Below are 22880 nucleotides of genomic sequence, written 5' to 3' on the forward strand. Positions count from 1 at the left end.
TGCCCTTCCCCCATGTGGAGGGAAACTGGGGCAGCTGGTGAGGCTCTGTGCCGGGGACCCTGCCCTTTTTCCAGTCATTTCCTCACGCCAGCATTTTTTTTTTATTGTTTGGCTAGTTTTGTGAAATAGAGTCTCACACTCTACCCCAGGCAAGCTTGGAACAACTGCATATGGATGTCCATGGTGGTCTAGAACTCATAGCAATCCCAATCCTCCTGCGTCAGCCCCCCAAATGCTGAAATTATAGGTGTGAGGCAGCATACCAGTAAGTGTTAGTTTTTTGTTTTGTTTTCACTATAGGGTCCTTTGCTGGTCATGCTGTGGGGGTGTTCTGGAGGTCTGCAGGGATATCCCCAGGGCAGCATACATAGCCAAGGCTGCTTTTAAACTCAGGGTGTGCAGTGGTCACGGGGGACTGCTTGGAAGAAGCAAGCTCATCCTTGAAGAGGAAAACTAGACAGCAGCAAAGTGGAAATAAAGGGGACTGGGCTTCTGAGACAGTCCTGTCTTGACAGAGTTGAGGCTAGGATGGGGCCTGGATCTGAACTCCACACTATGGGCAGATCACCTTCCCAGCCAGTGAGTCCTCTGAAAGCCTTCAGTGTCTGCTGTGGCTGGAGGAAGGCCCAGAGCTGCCCGCTCCCCTGAGGACAATGCTCTTGGTGTTCCCCTCCATGAACCCCTGAAAGCCCACTGTGGGTTTGTCTACTCTCTGTCAATCCCACAGTGACTCAGGCCCCTATGGAGCTGGCATTAGGTGCCCCTTTCCCAGGCTGGTCCCTTCCTGACTTGCTAGGCAAGATCACCCAAATCTGGAGTTATTGGTACCTTCTGCTGTCTCCACTTGTCCCTTGCTGCACCCCTAGAGTTCCCAGGGTGGCTTCTCACTCCACTGTAGTTGTCCTCTCCTCCCACAGCAGTGGATGCCTGCCTTCCCTGGTACCTGCCTGACACCCTGACATCCTCTGGCCTCTCTGAAGTCATGGTATAATCAACCGCTTTGCCCAGACCTTTTGGATTAGTTCTCACCTCTCAGAAACCCCTCCAGGGCTGCCTCACCCCCTACCCTGGGTGCACCAGGACAGTCTTGAGCTCTCTTTTCTTTCCTTTCCGTTTGTCAAAGCTCTTCACTACCAAGATCCAGTTATTTGTCTGTCTCTCTGTCTGCCCACATTTCTAGCTCTCATTCATGTACCCTCTTGTCTATCCATCCTCCCATCAATCACCCATCCATCTATCCTCCTGCTCATCTATTGCATACATATACCCACATATCTACCCAAACGTCCACACATGTGTCTACTCATATACATTTAGCCATCCATCCATCCCCTTACCCACCCATTCATTTACCCACTGATGCATGCTTATTCACCCACCAATCTATCCATTCATCCACTAAGTCCACCCAGCCATCCACCATCCATGTCCCTACCTATCCACCCACTAATCTCTCTATATCCATACATTCATCCACCTATCCTTGCCCATTTATTCACCCACCACCCATGTACCCATTCACCCATTCATTCATCTATCTCCCATTCATTGATGCACACACTTCTCTACATATCAGTCTATCCACCCACCTATCGATAGCATCCATACATCCATTATATACCCACATACCCATCCATAGCCTCCATACATCCCTTATATACCCACCTACCCATTCATAGCATCCATACATCCATTATATCATCCATTCACCCATCCACTCACACATTCAGCCACCTATCTGCCCACTCATCTCCACACCCATCTAGCCATCTACCCACCTGCTCATTCATGCAACCACCCATCCCCCAACTTTTCCTCCTGTGTACTCAGCCACCCATCTACTTAACAATCCATCCATCCACTCACCCATCTACCCATTCACACATCCCACAAAAACATACTCGCATATTCATCCATCTAACCTCTCATCTATCTATCTATATATCTACCCACCCACCCACCATTCTACCCATCCATATGCTAATCCACTCATCTATCTATTCGTCCACCTATTCACCCATTCATCAACCCACGCAATACACCTACCACCCATTTATTCATCCACCCACCCACTCATCCACTAATCTATTCATCTACCTACCCACTACTCAACCATCTATCCACCCATCCATTATGACTCAATCCTCTATCCACTCACTGATTCAATAAGTCACCTATGTATCTACCCATCTGCTTACCTGCTCACTTGCCAACCGTCTGTCTAAATATCAATTGCCCACCCACCATCCGCCCGTCTATCCCTTACCCCATCCACACATGTGGGGGGGCACCTATAATGTTGAGGATGCCTTGGCAGTAGCTGGGTAAGTGTGGTAGAAGTACTGAATAGGCCTCCCCAAGATGACACTTACACAGAATGCAGCAAGTGTAGAGAAGAGCATGTGAGGGAGAGATGTGCATGGCTGGGCTTGGAGTATTAGAGATTAACTTGGGATGGGGTAGGGTTGTAGCAGCAGGAGGCCATATAGGCCATTGCTATTCACTCAACAAACATGAACATCTCTTCAGTGGGGTGAATGGCGTCCTCTAGAAAGAGATATTTATCTCCTGACCCTGGGACCTATGAATGTGACCTTATTTAGAGAAAGGAAGGGTCTTCAAAAATATATAAAGATTTTGCGATGACATTATTTTTAACTTAGGATAGGCCTAACTCAAATGAAGACATGAGGCAGAAAATGTTACAGAAGGAATAAGGTTACAAAGAGAGAGGCAGGGACTGGAGTGATGTAGTCACAAGCCTGAGGGCCCTGGAAGTTGGAAGAGGGAGGAAGGACCACCATCTGGAACCCTGGGAGGAGGTGTGTGGCCTTGGCACATCTTGATAGTTGATGCTAGGCTCCTGGTCTCTAAGAGAATGTGTTCCTGTTGTAGAAGCTCCACATTTGGGGTTGTTTAGGAAAGGAATTGCCCATACTCTATTACAGCCCAGTTCTGGATATGGAAGTTTCCACAGCAAGAGGAGCTTCTATTCAGTGGTCTGACCTCTGCCAGGTCACACCTCCATTGCCCTACCTGCTCCATTCATTTCCTTGCAGCACCAAGGTAGTGGTATGGTAAAAAGACCAGACGCCATTCTACTGTTTAAAACATGCCAGCAGTTTCTAGATAAACCAACCAACTCATGGCGATCTGAAGCCACCCTGACACACCCAGTCAGCCACTACTACCTCCAACAACTGTCCCAGACACAAGAGTCTGACATCTGGGAGCCTCTGAGCCTTTTCAAGGGCTGCCCTGCCTGTATCAGTTCCCCTGAGAGAACTGCCCCATGTAGCCTTCTTGACTTGGCCATCCTCCACAAGGCCTACCCTAGGCACCCTGTACACAATGGCACTTCATATGCATGTGCCCCACAAAGTCTCTAGGAATGAAGTGAACAGGATTCAAAATGGTACCTTCTGTGCCCATTTGTTTCCCCCAGGACATACTAAAGATCCTTCTACCCATTCTCTCCATGCCCACAAACCCCAAGACAGACTCTCAGCTCCCTCTAGACATATCCCCCATGAAACCAGAATGACTGGTCCAGATCTTGCCAGTCTCCATCTAGAATCTTCTGTGGCTCACACGGACTGTATGTAGGCTTTGGGGTTCTTCAGCATATGACCTCTTCCCCATATCTCAGTTGTGTCACGCCCTTCCTTCATCCCCTGGGTCCTCTCGCTCAGTGTCCCCACACCCAGTCCTGTAAGACTGCCCTCTCTCCCAGACCCTTTGGTATCATTAATCACCCTGGTGGCCATCCTGGGTGGTTATGTTCTGAACCTACCAAATGTTTGGTTTTCTTTAGATAGCTGTCTGGCCCCTGCCAGTCCCTCAGAGATGCGGTGACCACAGCAAAACATGTCTACTGTCAGATCCTCTCAGAGCTTGTCTGAGTTCTCTGTAGTTTTACTGCAGAGCTGGCCAGAGAGAGGACCCCAGGGTATCCACTACAGAGACCCATGCTTCTCTGGATGTGAGACCTTCTCTTCGGTGCCCTCTTACCCTTGGACCAATTCCCTGGGCCGGGTCATCAGACTCATCTTTAAGCACTTGTTTCCACCTGCCCTAGTGCTCTGACTCCTAGGATTCTTAGGTCGCATCCCCCACCCCCACAAAGTCACCGAGGCCTGACTCCCAGCAGGAGCTCTTGCTCAGGCAGAGGCAGGCTGGGGTTTTGGTGGTGTCATGCTGACAGTGCCCCACAAGCCTGGCCTCTCTACCTGCTTTGCTCATCTCTGCCCCTGCCCAGCCCCCTTCTGGCTGTTGGACTCAGGCCTTGGGCCTCATTAGCGCAGCCTGCAGCCTCTCCCGCTCCCAGCCCCAGCCAACCCAAGCCTCTGCCGGCCAGAAACCAAGAAGAAAATGCCTGTTTATGCCAGTTATGCCGAAAGCAAAACAGTTTGTGGTTTGTGACCCAAATTTTTTGCCTTTTTTTTTTTCAGAACATAACAAAGCCCAAGACAACTCCCTCCCTGCTCCCAACCTCCCCCCAGGCAGACAGAACTGCTCTGTTTACACTGGCTGCTATGCACCCCCACTGGCCTCTGCTCTGGCTGTGCCCTCATCGTGGGTACTGGGAGCCCCCAGGAAGGAACTGCAGGCCTGGTGAAATGGTGAAGAAAGCGAAGGAGCTGAAGGAGGCTTTGTCTCCCCTGGGGCAATGGGAGGATGAAACTGGAGGCTAGTAGCTAAATTAGCACTCAGTCAGATTGGATCCATCCTGGACAGAGCAAGAAGGTGGAGGAAACACTGTCTGGTTGTTCCCCAGGTGTGTCCTGAAGTACCAAGTACCTCCATTTCACAGGACTGGTGCCTAGACCTATGGACCCCATCTGTCCACTGGCCTCCTTCCTGAATCTCTCCATCCCTCAAGGCCATGATGCCTTGGAGCCCACAGAGCAGGGATGTCCTCTGTCATTGTGGCCTGGGTTAGTGGGTCAACAGATGCACAGCCAGGTGTTTCCTGGCTGCTGTTGTGAAAGTATGATCTGGCTGGGATTGATGACTTGGGCACTGTGGAAGTCCAATGGTCAGGGCCCTGGCCATACAGAAGGAAGGGCAGGGTCCCTGCTTGCTCTTGCTCTTTATGGAGACAGGAAACTTAAGAAAGCCTTTCATTTGAGCCTTACCACAGGCCCCAGCTCCTATACCCTCACGCTCCTCCCAGGCAATTCGGGCTTTACTCGTTTTCATTTTCCTGTGTCTGTGACAGTCTGGATCATAGAAGAAGGGCCTTTATTGAATCAAGGGGGCCCTGAGATAAGTTCCACTTACTCACCAGAGGGGACAGAAGGCTAGCACCTGGGGCTGAAAAGGACCTCCCTCCCCCATGAGAAATCTTCCTCCCTTATATCTGAAGACGGCAGAGCAGAAAGTCTTGGACATGGAGGGCTGGAAGAACCTCTTTAGAAGGAACAGCCAGAAGCTCAAAGTGCTTCAGGGTTGAGTCCTGGTTCTGAACCTCAGCTCACCCTGCTAAGGGCTCTGAGTGGCAACAGAGTGATTTTTAGGGAGAGACCAAGGCACCCAGCTGTAAGTTTAGAAAAGATGCTGTAAGCGTGGGGTGCACTGGAGCTAGGGAAGGCTCATGGAGTGATGATGGTTGGAACAGGAGGAGCAGAATGGGGTGGGAACAAGGTGGTACTCCAGTTGGGAGCAGTACAGTATGGACCAACACCACTGCACAAACTAGGGCAGGGTATTCTCCCCACCCCTCCCAGGGCCATAGAGGGCAAGCCTAGGTTAATCTACTGGTGGGATTGAGGGACAAACAGAGAACACTGCCCTGGAGGTCACTGGGGTCTGCCCTTGGCCAGGCTGACAGACTACCCTTACTGGCCTGGAGCATTGCTTTGGGAAGGTCTGGCCAGTACCTCTACTTCAACCTCCCTTGCCTGTCACCCCCAGCCTCCCCTCGATCAGGACCAGATGTGCCTTGGAGCAGGAATTCTAGCTATTTGGTTAGCCAGCTGCTTGCTGGACTTTCTGATAAAGCAAATTGGTTCTTTACAGAGTTGGTTGTGAAGATGAGGAGGAGGAGAGAGAACAAGGTGCCCACCCTCCCCTTCTTGCTTTGCCTATGACACCCCCAGACAGGTCCCTGGCCCAGCTCCAAAAGCTTCTTTCTGACATGCTGGGATGATAGGAGGTGTGCCAGTGCCAAGAAGGTGTGGGTGGGCTAAGGCTCAGGAGCCTCCCTCTTCCCTGGGGTCAGAGTCTGGGGGTGGTGGGTGCAGAGAAATGCAGAGCAGAGTTCCTGCAGTGGTGGGGTACCTGCTGCCATGGCCACACTAATCTCTCAACAGTCCTACAACCCCAGATCCAGCTCAGCACAGGGATCCTCTGTGACATCTGGGACTGAAAACTTACTGCTTCCAAGATGTGGGTCCTTCTTTCCTTCCTTCCTTCCTTCCTTCCTTCCTTCCTTCCTCCCTCCCTTCCTTCCTTCCTTCCTTCCTTCCTCCCTCCCTTTCTTCCTTCCTTCCTTCCTTCCTTTCTTCCTTCCTCCCTTTTTTCTTTTTTCCCTTTACTTGTTAGTCAGCGTTCCTATCAGACCTCAGAGGAGCCCCTAGAACCAGGATGGACAGAATTCCATTCTTGTCAGAATTTCATTCTGGTCTTCAGGATAATCATAGACAACAGGACACAATACATTTTCATAAGCCGGATGGACTGCCAGTGTGAGGAGACAGTCAGGCTATCACTTTACAAAGCCTGTCATGTCCTCTCCAAAGGTGCTCCTCAAACTCTTCCCAAGTAGAAGCTCTGTGGCTCTCCTGTTGGAGCTGGAAGGCTCTTCCTTCTGGAACTGGGCACTTGAATCTGCGCTTTGGATTCCTGAATTCCATGAAGACTTATTGTTTCTATTCTGTCAATGACATTACCTTGCTAGGACCATTTTGAATCTCAATTTGATCTCTAGCACTTGGCTTATATTTTCCAGCATTGAACCTTCAATATCTAGAATAGTATATAATGGAGAGCAGGAACTCAATATGAGCTGCATGAATGGGAGGAAAAGTATATGGATGCATGAGTGTGTGGATGAATATGTGGATCATGAATGTACAGAAGGATATATGGGTGGACACATGCATGAACATGTGGATGGGTTAACGGATGGATAGATGCAAGGATAGAGCTATTGTTGGATGGACAGATACATGTATGAATATGTGGATAGACTGATGGACGGGCTGATGAATACATGCAAGGATGGATGGATGGATGGATGGATGGATGGATAGATAGATAGATATATGCATGACTATGTAGCTGCTATTGTGGGATGTATAGATACATAAATGTGCATATAGGTTGATGGATTGATGGATGGGAGAGTGGATAGATGTATGAATGATGTGTAGGTGTTTAGATGTATTGATAAAGAATAGGCTGAAGGTTGGATAAATGTGTGAATATGTGAATGGTTGGATGGATATATATACACACACATTCATAAATGTGTGAATGGTTTGGCAGGTTTGGAAAGGTGAATTAATAGATGCATGAATATAGGATAGATGGACGGAAAAATGAAGGGGAAGGTAGATGGATGTGTCAACTGTTCACCCACAGCATCTCCCTGAGTTCTCATCTGAGATAGTCTTAGCAAAGAGTGAGTGAAGAGAGTAAAGACATTGTGATTTATGGAGTACCTGTCCCCATAGGAAGTGTATGGCATTCTGGTTGTACTATATCCTCCTTCTATAGTCTGACCAAGCATAGGGGTTGAGATATAGTTACTAATTAAATAGAATATAAGGTAAATATCTAGATTTTTCTGAACACATCAACAACCAGACTTCTACCTGGAAGTTATAAAATCTCCCAGAGAAAGTATGATAGTTTCATGGGCAGGTTTCTAAACTCTAAGATGATCACTTGCCATACAAAGCACTGAAGATGGCTAGCATAAAACCCTGATACCAAACCCAATAATGCGTGCGCGTGCACACACACATACACACACAAAGGAAATCCTTAGTTTTAAGTCAAGTCACATGCAAAGAAAGATGCAAAAGTTGCCCATCAAGGAATTAGAAAATTGAATCAGGCACTGTGTTTAGTTAAAGTAATAATATCATATGACCAAGTAGCATCAACTTCTAGGAAGGTAAGGATGACTAATCACTGAAAAAAATTCATTTGATATCATCATGTAAATAGACCAAAGGAAGACCAACTATATAATAGTGAGATGTCCCAGAACATATTTAATAAAATATAAAGCGCATTCCCAATTACAATACATGTTTAAGAGGCTAGGGCTCACCAGGCCATGGTGGCACATACCTTTAATCCCAGCACTTGGGAGACAGAGGCAGGCAGATCTGTGAGTTTGAAGCCAACCTGGTCCACAGAGCAAGCTCCAGGACAGCAAGGGCTACACAGAGAAACCCTGTCCTGAAAAATACCAAAAAAGGGCTAGTTCTCAAAATAACTTCTTGAAACCTGAGGAGACCTTTGATCCTGAGTCCCCTGGTAGCCCATCACCTACCACCCATGTCTTAGCTACTCTTCTGATGCTGTGATGAAACACCATGACCAAAAGCAACTTATGGAAGAAAGTTTATTTTGACTTACTGTTACAGAGGGCAAAAGTCCATCATGGAATGGAAGCATGGCCATAGAAGGAAGCTGAGAGCTCACATCCTCAGCCACAAGCAAGAAACAGAGAGAACAAACTGGAAGTAGCACCAGGAAATCTCAAATGTCACCTAAGCCTCTTCAAACAGTGCCACCAACTGAGGGCTAAGTATTCCAATGCCTATAGAGGACATTTCTCATGCAAACCACTGCAACCTGAATTCTTTGTGTCCTCATACACCATCCCCCAAATCTCCTTATATTCACTTCATCAGGCCTCTTGGTATCCCACCATGTTCATCAAGGTTACTCCCTAGCTTGCTTTTAAATTAATTTTAATATTTTGTATGTAAATTGGGCTGCATGTATGCCTGTGTACCACATGAGTGCCTGGTGCCCACAGACAGGCATTAAATACCTTGTAACTGAAGTTACAGATAGCTAAGAGCTGTCATGGGGTTATGGGAATCAAACCAGGGTCCTCTGGAAAAACAGTGTTCTTAACCTCTGAGACATCTCTCCAACCCAGCCCCAGTTTCTTATAGCCAAATGTAATGGTTGTTTCTTTACCAGATTTGCCAGCTCAGCTGCACTCATGGATGTTAAACTCCCACCCATTCTAAAATTATCTGGATTCTACCTCATGCATGAACCATCAAAATCCTAACACAGCAGCACTCCTGCAGACAGAAACTATAAGACCTAAATTGCAGAAAACAAACAAAAAAAATGACCTGGCTTCTCCAGATGATGAGCAAAAGCAGGTAGATCCTGAAAGGAGAGTTAGGGTGCAAGGTGGTTGTCAAAATCCAAATAGCGGCAAGTCAGATGGCTTTCTGATTGGAGAATGCTCCTACAGTGACAGACAGTCATTGAAGAAAGAGAAATGAACCCTCAAATCAGGAGGAAGTGTACTAGCTACTTTTGTTGTTTCTGTCACCAAATATCTGACAAGAAGCAACTTAGGGTTTACGTTGGCTAACAGTTTAAGGAGTTGTACTCAATAATAGTGGGGCAACTGTAGTAGCAAGAACAATTCACAGCAGCATTGGTGGAGCTTGCTCACATCTGGATGGGTCAAGAAGCAGAGAGGAGATTGGAAATAGAACTGGACTGTAAACTGAGAGTCTTGCCCCACTTCCAGCCCTCACTCACTCCTGTTCCCCACTCTTCAGCTGCATGTAATTCCGCTGACATGATCTTGGGAAGGTTTATATTCAAAGCAAGGTGATAAGGTTTTGGTGATAGAGTCATTTGATCAGCCCTCACCTTGTTCCTTCTGTAATCCCAACTAAATTCTCTTGTTTGAAAGCTGCTTTTGGATGGACTTAATCATTCCTTTGGTCTGTCAGTGCTGTCCTATCTGGTGTGAATTTGTTCATATCACTCCTTCTTTCTTGCCCTTCATCTCAGGCAAAGGACTCACTGACTCTAGCCTTCCTGTCTGCAAACCAGCCTTCACTCAGAAGTTTCCAGGGACCAAGGGCCACTTGATGATACCTGCTGCTCATTTGTCTGTTACTTCATCCTCAAAGTATAGCTCCTTCTCCCTATTTGTTAACTGAACCATGTAAGGAAAGACAGTCAGTCACTTCCTAGTTCTGGAGTGACTGTAGGAACATCACTGTAGGAGAACCAAGGAAAGACAGGAACGATGCATGGGACCTGTCTCTGTAAACTCACCATCTGGAGGCTGATGGTAACAGCTAATAGGGATTTAAATGAGATTATTACATAATTATGGCATGTAGAGAATAATAAGACTTCTGGGTCTAAACCCTCCTATGCCTGAGTGGTACTCAACTTTCTTGCCTCCTAAATTCAAAGCCAGAGACTGCTTGTTTAGACTATCCCCAGCCTTGGAGTTTGAGATGGGGTGGGAGCATTATCACTCTATTATAACTCCACTGGACAGCTCCTGGGTTAAGGTCTAGGGTTGGTGTAGATTCATGTGCCATCTCAACACTGCCTCAGGGTTCTCTGGCATCTCAGGGAAGGCCCAATTTGACTTGCATGGTGAGGGTATATTCTCGTGTTCTGTTTTCAGCAATTTCCTGTCTGTGGACACAGAGGTCATCAGCCTCCATTGTAGAGTTCCTACCCTCTGACTTGTATGCCACATTCCTCCAAGCACTCATTGACTGAGAGTGTTCCATACTCACAGGAAAATGCTCCTGACATCCCCATAAGTATTCACCAGCCTCCTGTTGCTTGACTCCTGTTTTTGGACATGCATCATCCTAGCCAATAAGCACCTCTGGATTCAGGGATAGGAGGAACTTACTGGAGCTTGGAAGAGCTAGAAAAGATGGAAGAAGGCTGCCTGAGAGAAAAAGTTCCAAGGCTCTGTGTTCTTCTACATTGTAAGAAAGGCAAGGACCTCCTGTGAGCCTGTGGCCTAGGCAGAAGGATGGAAGGAAGAGTGACCCCCCCCAGGACCTATACATGCTCAAGCCTGCTTTTGTTTTGGCTGTCTGTGACCTTCTAGCAAGGGGCCATTCTGTGTGTACCATCTAAGTCAGATCTGAATTCAGGAGAGAGGCTCTGGAGACCTACAGTTCCATAATCATCCCTGGTGGAGTCAGGCCTTCTGTGCCTCATTCTAGATAAGTAGTGAATGGGAATATTGGCTGGAGCAAAGGTGCTTCAGATGAGGAAGAAGGAAGGAGAGGCTGGGTTGAACAAGGCCCCTCCTAGCCTTCCTGCGTATGAAGCACAGACACCAGACAAGAAGCCCAAGAGGGCATAGGCAGTTAGATCCTGATATGTCTTGCTCATGGCTCCATGGAAACTCCTCATAGCCACTGTGGGGCACTGAATTTGACATCTGATTCATGAAATTCCATGACATTCTAGGAAGCTCCTCATTGTCTTGTGTGAGAAGAAACCTGGGATAGTCCTGTCACAGGAGGACCCATATACTCACTTTTGCTACACTCCACTTGCCATTATCGATCGGAAGGGCAGATTTTGCTTAATAGGAGTCAAAAGTCCAGGAAACCCCAAACTCCATTGATGCTGGATTTGAGCAAGGGGCCTTATGAGAAGCAGCCATAGGTGTGCCGGGTAGACTGAAGAGAGCGCTTCTAGTTTGGAACAGGAGGAGGTGAACGTGTCTTCAGAGAAGGAGATGGGGTAAAGTGTCCAGTGGGGGCTCTGCAGCAGAAAAATTCATAGCTGGAGGTAATGGAAAGAAAGGGAACACTTGTTAGATAATGGAAGATGGGCCAAGGGATTTCTAGGACCAAAGTGTGGAGAGCAGGATAGGTCCATGTGGTGGTAGTAGTGAGGCTGAGACACATCCACCAAGGCCCTCCAGAAAGGGCAGTGTGGCTGGGGGTGGAACGGAGGGGCTAGCCTGGAGATCTCTGGAAGTAACCTGCAGGCACTAGCTAGCTGACAGCTAGCTGAGGAATGCCCTTGATGGACATTAAATCTCAATCCTGGAGGATGTCTCTTTGTTTGTTTGTTTATTTATTTTGGTTTTTCAAGACAGTGTTTCTCTGTATTGCTTTGGAGCCTGTCCTGGAACTCACTCTGTAGACCAGGCTGACCTCAGACTCACAGAGATCTGCCTGCCTCTGCCTCTCGGGTGCTGGGATTAAAGGCATGCATCACCAATGCCCGGCTGGAGTATGCCTTTTTAATATTCAATAGGTATTGCTTTATCTCAACAATTTCTAGGAATGTAAAATTCCAAGGCCAGAATGACTGAGAAATGAGGTCACAGAGTACAGGGCTCAGGCATCACCAGTTCTGCCTGACATCTGCATAAAGGATAGTGTGTTGTTACCTGTACAAATGTTGGTGTGTTGTCCAGCCTCTGTGTGCCTTAGTTTCCCCTTGGATCAAACAGAGACTCCATGAAGGTGGGCCTCACACAGGATGAGCTGGTGTAAATAGCCTGGTTTCTGTCCATTCCCCAAGAAATGATATGGTGACCTCAGCCCACCTGTAAGCAGGACCTTGACCCTGTGGAGCTTCTTTCCTGGGTCCAAGGAGAATCTAGAACTGACCTCCACAGCAGATGCAGAAGAAGGGACTCTGTTGTCAAGCCTGCTCCTCAAGAAGCCTGCCATCTTCCACTTCTGCCCTGATATCCCACCACAGAGACTATGGGATGTCAGAAGCCTGAGACCATGAGGACGACTGAGTTCAAGTGTGTCAACACACACTATTAACTAAAGTCACTCTTGGAATCATACATTCTCACAGGTGATACAAATGTGTAATGTTGCATGTCCACCCTTACAGTGTCAAACAGAATCCTTTCACCATCCTGAACATCCCCTGGACCTCACCGATCCCCATTGTTGCCCCGAGTCCTGACAGTTGCTGATTCTTTGACCTTATGGTTGGTGATTTTGCCCTCTGTAGGATGTTGCAGAATGGTGGAGTTCTTCCAACCTGGCTTCTTGTCCCCATGTATCTCAGTTCCATGATTGACAACTAATTTCTTTTTAGCATGGAGTAGCAGCCCTTGGCATGGACTGACTCCAGCTGTTTATCCACTTACCCGCTGAGGGACATTTAGGCAATTATGAACAAACTGCTATAATCATTTGGGTGCAGGTCTGTGGTAGTGAGCCATCTCAAGATGATTTGTACGGTCGTTCCCCTTAACTCCTGGGAAGAACTCTCTCTTGAGGTGGGCAAGCATGTACGTGTACACAGGCAGAGGCCAGGGGCCAATGTCTAGAGTACTCTCCAGATTATTTTTTGAGCCAGAGTCTCTCAGTATTTTGGCTAGACTTGTGACCCTTAAACCTAAGGAATTCTCCTGTTTCCACCTCCCCAGCTTTGAGATTACATGGCAAGGCATGCTTGTCTTTTGATATAGGGACAGGTCCCAGAACCCAGGCTTAGCGCATTTCCTTCTCTTTATGGATGGGATCCCTTCCTGGGATTGCATTTGTCTCCGCTTCAAACCAGCAGGTTGAGACCTCTCTGCTGGCCTGGCTACTCATTCCTGCTCCTCTAAGTTTCTTTCTGAGCCTCCATGGCCTCCTTTGGTGGTTTCCCAGGGTTCAACCTCAGCACTACTTCAGAACAGGTCTACCGAGACAGCCGTCTCCACCAGAGACTAGGTAGAGTAGAAAGCCATTTTTCCCCTGCTCTCGAATTAAATCAACAGTGGGGCTATGAGCAACACAAGAGGCTGTTGAGAGGGAGCAGGACCCAGAGCCTAGGCTCAATAGCATTCCCTTCTCTTTTATTGCAGGGGCTCTACCTTTAATTTACTAGTCTTATGCTCACCCCTTTTTGGCCCCCATTAGAGAGCCACTTTTCCTGGCCTCACCTGGCCATTTAGGAAGCCCAGGGGTCCCCAGGGACCTGTCTGCACATGTCCTCAGTGTTAGAGACAGGCCTCAGCCATCTGAATTCTTGGCTCCAGCACCGCCATCTAGACAGTGGGCATCCTGGAGACCCCAGTCTCTCCTCACATTTAGAGAAAAACAGCTGCTTCCTGTTTGTATCCAGATTTTAGTTGTTTTCCTGTGTTGAGGGTCTAAGTAACCATGAGTTGGTTGTCCAGACTCTGCAGGGCCCGCGCTCTGAGGAGAAACTTAATCACTTTGTTTTCTTGGTTTAGGTTTTGCTTTTTAATAAAAAAAAAAAAATGACCCTGCTCTGCTCCAGCCCTGGGGCCTGCAACGTTCCTTGCATAATAGGCGTCAATTTAAATGCTCTGCCCCAGCTGGCAGAGCTGGGCCATGGGCTCCCAGGGGAGGGTGGTGGGCCTCCAGAACTGGACTTGCCAGGTCTAGATCATTTGGGAGGCAATGAACAGGCCAGGAGGAGCTCCTCATCCCCATCCTTGGCAGCAGAGCCCCAGAAATCCCTGACCTCTCCCAGCCATGGGTCAGTGCTAAGGAAGATTCTCAGTGTTGTGTCAGGTCTGGGCCCCACAGGGAAGGGGGTCAGGGAAAGCAGGGTGGGTGACCTCTGGGGCCCCTGACTTCTAGCTAGCTCTGCAGGAGTCTCCTCCTATCCTTTCTTTCTCTTCCCCACCTTTCTCCTCCCTCCTTTGCCCAAGGAAGATAGGGTGGACCCCGCCCCCCCCAACCCATGCTGTCTCTAATTCTCTTTCTCAGAGTTGTAGTAACTTGACTGAGTCCAACAGCACTGGTTTACTGCACAGGGCTTCAAAGTGTGCCTCGGTGTCTATTATGCACCCCCACAAAGCACTTCAGTTTCCCCTTCCTTGTGGTTGATATAGCTGCCAAGTTGTGGGCCCAGGAGCAAGGGACAGTGGTGATACCCCTTCTGCATGCCAGCATTGTTGGGGCTCAGGGCTCAGACGCTCGCTCTCAGAGTGCACACGCCCTGTTCTTAGCAGTTATTCAGCATCACCACGGGAGTGGGAAGGGTGAACCTGCTTCCAGAATAAAGGGCAGGAAGTGACGGTGACAGTGGAGTGGTAGCCAGTGGTGATGGGGAGCTGGGAGGTAGAGGGGTGTGCCAGGTGTATACCCTGAGAGGGCAGGAGGGGCCAGGCTCTCACAGTGGTGGCCTGAGGAGGGGCAGGAGGGTGGGAAGGGAGGCGGGTAGAAGGAAAGGGCCTGGGGTTTCAGGTGGGTAAGGCCTTTGGCATGGGAAAAGGGTGACAGATGCCAGGCTGTAGCTCTCGCTGCTTCTCTCATTCCAAGCTAAGTTGTGGGGGAAGCCAACGGCCTCTGATCATGGGAATCATCTTTCAAGATGGCCCCAGAGAGTGTCACTTCGGCCCCTCTTTGCTGTCGGGACAGTATAACCAGCACTGCAAAGGGCGGGCAGGCGTCTCTAAACAGCCACACAAAACAGAGATGGGCCCTCCTGTCTGTCTTTGTTTCTTTCTGTGTCTGGGCTCACAGGCCCTGGGCTGAGTTCTGTATGTAAGGAACCGAGGCCTCCCACCCATAGCTTGATGCCTTGTGGGACATGGCTCCGTTTATGCAGAGCTCCCTCCACTCAGGGTGGACTGCAAACTTCCCAGGGTATAGGGCTCTGAGGGGAAACCTAGGCCAGTATGGTGGCTCAGGCCCAGACTCTCTCCATGCCTGTATCTCTGACTATTCCTCATAAAAGGCTGAAGCGGCTCAGGCCTGCCTCAAAGGGAGTCTCAAGCCAGGTTTCTATAGCACCGGTGACTGGCACACTCTAGGCTCTGGAAACTTGGTGGGCTAATCTGGGCACTAATCCTAGCAACGGACTGGACCTGCAGCTGTGAGAAGGTTCAAGGGGACACTGACATGAGATCCTCCTGTCCAGGGCTGGCTCCCCATAGTTGATCTGGCTCTGTATCTTGTCACTGGGTTAAATTGGTCCCAGATGTAAGATTTGCTTTGGCCTTTCCTGGGCCACTTGTGGGCCACTGAGGACTCCATGGCGGCTCTCGCCCAGAGGTTGCCAGGGATCAGATGAGATTAGCAGGTGAGGGAGGCTGCATGCAGTATGGCTCCCTGTTGTGAGATGTCAGGAGCCTGGTGACCACTGAGGAGCTCTAAACTGGGGCAGGGCAACAGAAGAGAGTTTCCGGGGCTGCCAGAGCTCTAAGGAAGGACAGAGCTTGGAGCCTTAGACTAAGGTGGCCTTTAGGATATACAGGCGTGCATGCATGTGTGTGTGTGTGCATGCATACATGTGTGGGTGTGGGTACGAGGGGGGGGAGAGAATGCATGAGTGTGGTACACATGAAAAGAACATGATGAGTTTCTACACCTTCATCTCCCAGGCTACTTTGGATTTTCCCATGTGCGTGCTTCTGTGAAATTCCCTTTATCTGCCAATGATCAAGAAGATGCTGGCTCTGCCTGATGGGGCACAGTCTATTTGCATTGACTTCAGCTGTGTGACAACAGCAGGCTGAAGGAATGCAAGGCCAGTTCTATGCAGATTCCCATGTGTGTCTCCAGAGCCCTTCAGGCAAGTGGGCAGATTCTACTACCAATGGCTGGAGCTCTGGGTCTTGAGCTGGAGCTTCTGGCTCTCCCTCAGCCTACGAGGAAAGAGAGAAGAGCTACTTGGAACATCTTCAGTCCCCTGCCTGTGACATGAGGTCACACAGTTGCAACTGTCTCATGCTAGCATAAGGCAGTGAGAATCAGCACAACCCCTGGCCATGGAGGAGGCATGAGGAAGGAATGCCACTGAGGTAGCCACAGGCCAAGTCCCTTCAAACAGCCAGAGACAGGCAGGGTAAGAGCAGGAGGGCAGCAGGGCCCTCTTGGCTTCCTTTACACTTGTTCTTTTATGTTCTTCTCCAGAGAGGCCCCACCCTGCTCCACAGCAATACTTCTCTAGGGGTTAGCATGTGGGACTGTATTACATGTTCATTGGTCCTGGGGGGCCCAAAGGCAGGAAGAGCTCCCGGAGCCATCTTGGATTCCTGGCAGCCTCTGAGGAACTGAGACTCTGGCCCTGGGAATGAGCCAGCTTTCCTCCAGAGACCTGGCTTCCTTGCTCTCCTCCTGTTGATCCCATGGGGTGGCACACCTAGGGACTGAAGCTAGAGGCCAATCTTGACTTAAGTTTCAAGAGAAGGCCAAGAGCTGGGACACCAGCAAGAATGACTGGAGCCAGAGCCTCTGTCTTCCTCCTCAGAGTCAGCTGGGCACTGTGGCCTGGGAGGCAGAGGATGGGGGGGTGCAGGGGAAGGGAAGGGAGGAGCCAAAGCAGGATGGCTGTAAGGAAGAGGATGAAGGGCCTCCAGTTAGGAACTTGAAGAAAAGACAATAATAAGAAACCAGAGTTCCCCCTTGATGGGGGGGGGGGGAGGCAGAGCATCGCTTCCTAGTCTCCTTTCCTCTCCAAAGGCAGCCTAGAGCAGCTGGCTCATGCAGTCTCATCCCCAGGGGAAGCATCCTGTGACAGATGTGTGTCCTTGGTCTTTTCTGCTTCCCTGCTCCCACTCTCAGCTCCCTGCATCTCACTCTTAGGGCCCCAGCTCCCCAGCAGATGAGGAGGGAACTTGGGTGGAGCAGGGCGGAGGTATAGCAAGACCACGCCTGGCCCATTGTTTAGAAAAGGAGAGGCTGACTTCAGCTCCGGGAGCAGGGTCTCCCACCCCTCCCAGGCTTCCTGAGCCCTAGCTGGCCAGAGTGGGCTTTGTCCACCTTATTTGGGGATTTAGAAGCCACATTGCTATGTGGCCTGGGGGTCAAGGCATGAAACCACAGACTGACAGTATGTGTAGAAGGTATCTTTGCAGCCATTCTCTGTGCTCAGAGATTAGATAAAGTACCATTAGAACATCCATTTAACCCTCTACCTAGCTGACCATTACTCTTCTGTATGCCCCCTACCTACCTGTACATCCTATTCCTCTTCCACCCACATCTTCAATCATATCCAAATATCTATAGCCAACATTGATCAATCCATCCATCTCATCTACATCCCTAACTATCCATCTAGCCAATAATCTACACATCTACCCAGTTACCCCACCTATATATCCAGCTAGCCACCATTCATCTACTTCTACCCCTTCATCTACCCACTCATTCACATACCTATCATCCTCTCCATTTGCATGTCAGTCCATCCATCTATCCATCCATCCACACATCAGTCCACCCATTTGTTCACATGTCCATCCATCCATATGCCTACCACTTCTCATAGTCATTCACAAGTCCATGTTTGTCCTATAACTTATCATCTATTCATCCGCCATTACTCCATTCATCCATCCACCATCTGTCCATCCATCTATCTCCATATCAATCCATACATCTCTGCAATGGTTTGAAATGAGCATGGCTCATGTGTTTGAATGCTTCGTCTCTAGCTGGTGCACTGTTTGGGGATTAGGAGGAGTGGTCTTGTTGGAGGAGGTGTGTCACTGGAGTGGGCTTGGAGGTTTCAAAAGCCCATGCCAGGCACAGTCAGTCTCAGTCTTAGTCGGTGTCTGTCTGTCTGTCTGTCTGTCTGTCTGTCTGTCTGTTTGTCTGACTTGTGTCTTTGGATCAGATACAAGCTTGTAGCAACTGTTCTAACACCATGTCTGCTGCCACTCTCCCCTCCATGATGGTCATGAACTCACCTTCTGAAACTGTAGGCGAGCCCCCGAGTACATACTTTCTTTTATAAGATGGCTTAGTCATAGTGTCAATTCAAAGAATAGAAAAGTAACTAAGGCAATCTCCCAGCACCATTTCTACCATTTTATAGCATCTTACTTCGATTTGGTAACTTGAAGTCATTGCTAAGAAAATTTCTTCAACAAAGGTTTTTGTTTTGTTGTTGTTGTTTGGGGGGGGGGAAGTAATGATGCCCCCTTTCATGCTCCATATTGATGACTTGTGAATTTGAGCCATTGTGAGTGATGCCTGACACCATGCCCAGGATATAAGAGGGCCGGGGTTCCCAAGGATGCCAGTGTTAGGAAGGGTCAGTTTGAGCTCTGATAGACTGTGGTGAAGTATCTTCCTCCTGTGATCTGGCCATCTCTGTAAAGGGGTATAAGCTTGCTGTGAGGGTTGTTCAAGTCTGCTGGACACCTTCAATATATTTACTGGAGGTGAAGGCCACTCTCCTCTCTTTGGCCTTGCTCTAAAGCCTCTTAGGGGTGAGACTAAACTTCCAGCCCCAAATAGAATCTCTGAAATGATTTAGGGAGTTTGTCGTGGGGAAGACTCAAGTGAGGAAAGATAGTGCATCCAGTTAGGACCACAGTAGCCCTGCTAAGATGTCTGGACCTGACGCTACTTCTCTGGTGCCACGTGTGGAAAGCCGTGTGACTTTTCTTCTTTAATAATTGGTACTTCGGGGTATGGAATCCTGTATCTGGCTTGAGCCTCTCTTTAGGACCACAGGCCCTCTGCCTCTCAGGTCATCCTAATCCTCCCTCCCAACACCCTTGAGTCTTGAAGACTGGCTCTCTCCATCTTTTCCTTCCTTCTAGCTTCCATCTACCTAAACCAGGGAGTGCCTATATTCTGGAGCAGTCTCTCATTATAGGCTCCTAAGTTTCTCCCGTTTTCTCATCAGTGGTTAGCAGGCATCCAGATGTAAAGCAATCTGTGAAATGATCCCCTGGCCCCTGACCAACTGTCTTCCAAACTGGACTCAGGGAGATTAGAAAAGTACAAGGGACAAGTAAGATGTTTGTCCCACAGGTTTTGAACTTGAAGAAAGGGTGCAGGGTTTTGAGGAACGGAAAACAGGCCTAGGTTGGCCTGGAAGGACTAGGATGGGAGCAAAGAGTCCCAGTACCTTAGACTCAGAGGGAACCTCCTCCTGCGCTGGGCAGGTTTCCTGTCTGGCCCAGGGAAGTGACCCCCCCCTGCTCACACCCCCAACTACAGACATTGACGTCAGTGTCTGAGATAACAAAGCACTGTCTTGGTACACACCCTCTTCCATCGCCCTGCATAGTTCTACTGTAATCTGGGCTATCTAGGATAAAGAGGCCGCCTCAGTTGGTGAAAAACCACCATTGGGATGGGCTTCTGGTTGACTTGATGTGACAGATTCACAGATCCCACCTAAAAGGCCTAGGTGTCACTCTGCCCTCGTTATCTTCACTGTATGAATGTTAGGATTCCGCTGTCTTTGTGTCTTTGCCAGAGGTACATAGGACCTGGATCTCCACTAGATATGCAATGGATGCTCAATAAACTTATAGATATGTAAGTGTGCCCTTAATGAACTTGGAAAAATGGATGAAGGCCATATTTGAGCCTCTCTGGGGACATTTTGCTCAGACTAGCCAAGGTCTGGTCTTTCATGCCCGGCCACCACAGTGGACATGTGGGGTTTAAACACTACTGATATGGCCCTGTGGTGCTATTGTAGGGCCTGACCATAGGCCACCCCTCCCTGTAGCTCACTTGTGCTGCCCATGGGAAGCACAACTCCAGATGAAGCAGCAGCCGAGCTACTTCTGTTTTCAGACGGGCTGTGTGTGACATCTGGCTCCTCCTGTCAAAGCACTGTGGCAAAAGGTGTTGCCAGCAGATGAGTGGGCAGAACAGTATCCTGGGGGCATACATCTCAGTCTCCTGGCACTAGCCAGTCCCTTGGTGTCCAAAGCCACACCTCACTGAGATGTCCTGTGCCAGCTGGCTGAGTCAACCTAGGAATGTTTAATTGTATTTTGCAATGAAAACTATGGGCAGAAAAGCTATTCCTAGAATGCTAGGGGTTAGATAGGACTATATGCAGAAGACTGGTGAGAACTCATCATTTCTGAGGACCCTGATGAGTCAGGTAGGACCCCCAGAGTGAGGGTCTCAATCAGAAAGTTCTAGACACAGAGGGTGATTGGAGCCAGGTGGGGTCCTATCAAATAGATTACAGATGAGTGATGCTGGGCCAGCACACTGAGCACATAACTCACCAGGACAGCAGGGAGGGGAGGCAGCCACATACCATCTCGGCCTCTCAGTATCCCTGGGGTAACTGGGAAGGGACACCTGAAGTGGGATGCCCATGCGGTGAAGGACAACTAGGGATGGTATTGGACAGGCACTGGGAGCAAGGCTCCTGGCAGAAAATGGTAATACTGGCCTTGAGGTGGGGACTGGCTCGAAGGGCTGAGGAGTGTCCCCTGTAAGTCAGAGCTTGGTACAAGCAAAGATACTGAAGAGGTGACATGGCTGAGGAGGGTGCTGGTCAGAGTGAGGCAAAGGCCTGGGTGGGTTGGAAGATGACAGACAGTAGTCACCCTATAGGGTATAAGGTCCCAAGTGTTCAAGTGCTCATCTGAGATTGGGCACATGATGTAAGCTGAACTTTGGATACAGATGTTTTCTAGGATAATGACATAGCTTCTTTTCTTACTTGGAAATGACTTTCTAAGGAACCCAATGTTTCATAGGTTCTCTAGGCCTGCCTGGGCCTATTCTGGGCCCCTTGGCACACAGAGACAGCCAACAGGGCTATGGCTTGGGGTTGGGAACTTGGCATATCTTTGACATCCTGGATGCTTTTTGAGATGTGTTGGCAGATTGGAGTGCAGGAAGGAAGGGTGTTATCTGGCAGGGGCTTATGCCAAAGATCTATCTGGTGTACCTAGTTGTGACTGGCAGCACAGGCCCTCAGCCTATACCTGGCCCAGTGTGCTGGCTTTCTTGGCTCAGCTCTGCTTGCTGGGTGGCAGGCAGCTTGGTGGATCCCATTCTAGAGCAAAAGCAGAGACTGAACACCAGTAATACAGCCACATTAATGGTCCAGCCAAAGCTGCCTCCTGGGCAGAGATAGGCCTGTTCTATCCTAGCCATTATCCAAGCTCCATGGCTGATTCCCTCCAACCCCAGCATCAGTAGAAAGAAAGGCAGCCTCACTTCCCTGAAGCCAACACAGGGGTGAGTACAGGATGGGCAGCACCCCTGCACCCAGGGCTGGTTCTGTGTGAGGATATAAGAGGAGGCACAACAGGGCTCAGCAGGTATGGCCACGCTGTAGGGCCAGCATGAGCTGATCCCATGGAGGAAGAGAGCCTGACTTCAAACACCAAACTGGGCTGGAGCTTGAGACAGAGACTGTCCATGAGGGACACAGGAGGTCTCCTGCTGGGTCTCACACCCCAAGTATGGTGATCCATCTGATGGTATGGGGTCTTGAAGGTAGGTCTACAGGGAATATTGACAATCTATGACATTCCAGGCATCCTGAGAGCCTTGCTGGTAGCTTAGAACTGCACTGTCCCTGGGCCTTGTGGGGTCTGGACCTCACACATGCTTCCTCTCAGCAAAAATGTCTTCTATATTCAGTTATCCCTCCATGGCTCCTTGGCATGACTATGGCTGGCAAGAAGGCCTTCCACATCCCCTACAGCCCCCAGAGATTCTGGTTGTGTCTGGAAGCCCTGGGAGGTTGGAGGGATTAGCCAGAGCATATTGGGCCAGCCTCTTTCCTCCAAAGTGTCCTGAGGTACATATCTAAGTAGGGAACATGGTTTTGGTAGCCAGTGAAGAGTTAGCACTACCTAGGTGGGCAATTGGAAAGTCTGGGCCAGGACAGGACAGGACCTTGGCTGTCAGAAATTGTTGCAGAATCTCCCTATTCATATAGGTGTTCTTCCCAGAGCTGCCATGAGCATGTGAAATAGTTCCATGGGCACTGTGGGCTCTGGTAACAGGATTAAGAGGAGATGGGCAGAGCACCAAGGCACTGATGTGTCAGGCTGGAGACTGCAGGGGTAACAGGGAAGTAAAGGCAAGGGCAAGGACTTTCCCTTGAGCTCTGTGCAGCCATGTTTGGTGATGTGAGAGATCCTATGGCAGATCATCAACTTAGGCTGGGGCCTTCCTTGTTGGGGGACAAACAACCAGAGTGAGAGGTTTAGCTTATGA

At 49.2% G+C, this 22880-nt stretch overlaps 1 long non-coding RNA gene across 1 annotated transcript; it reads left to right on the forward strand.

Moving 5' to 3' along the window:
* The first annotated feature begins 2220 nt into the window (after positions 1–2220).
* Positions 2221–8782, forward strand: LOC121134480. Its single transcript, XR_005871575.1, has 3 exons — positions 2221–2324; positions 4452–4777; positions 8604–8782. It is a non-coding gene; the product is annotated as an uncharacterized LOC121134480 (long non-coding RNA).
* Positions 8783–22880: the final 14098 nt, after the last annotated feature.

Source organism: Mesocricetus auratus, unplaced genomic scaffold (assembly GCF_017639785.1).
Source record: "Mesocricetus auratus isolate SY011 unplaced genomic scaffold, BCM_Maur_2.0 Super-Scaffold_4256, whole genome shotgun sequence".
In the NCBI taxonomy this organism is placed as follows: domain Eukaryota; kingdom Metazoa; phylum Chordata; class Mammalia; order Rodentia; family Cricetidae; genus Mesocricetus; species Mesocricetus auratus.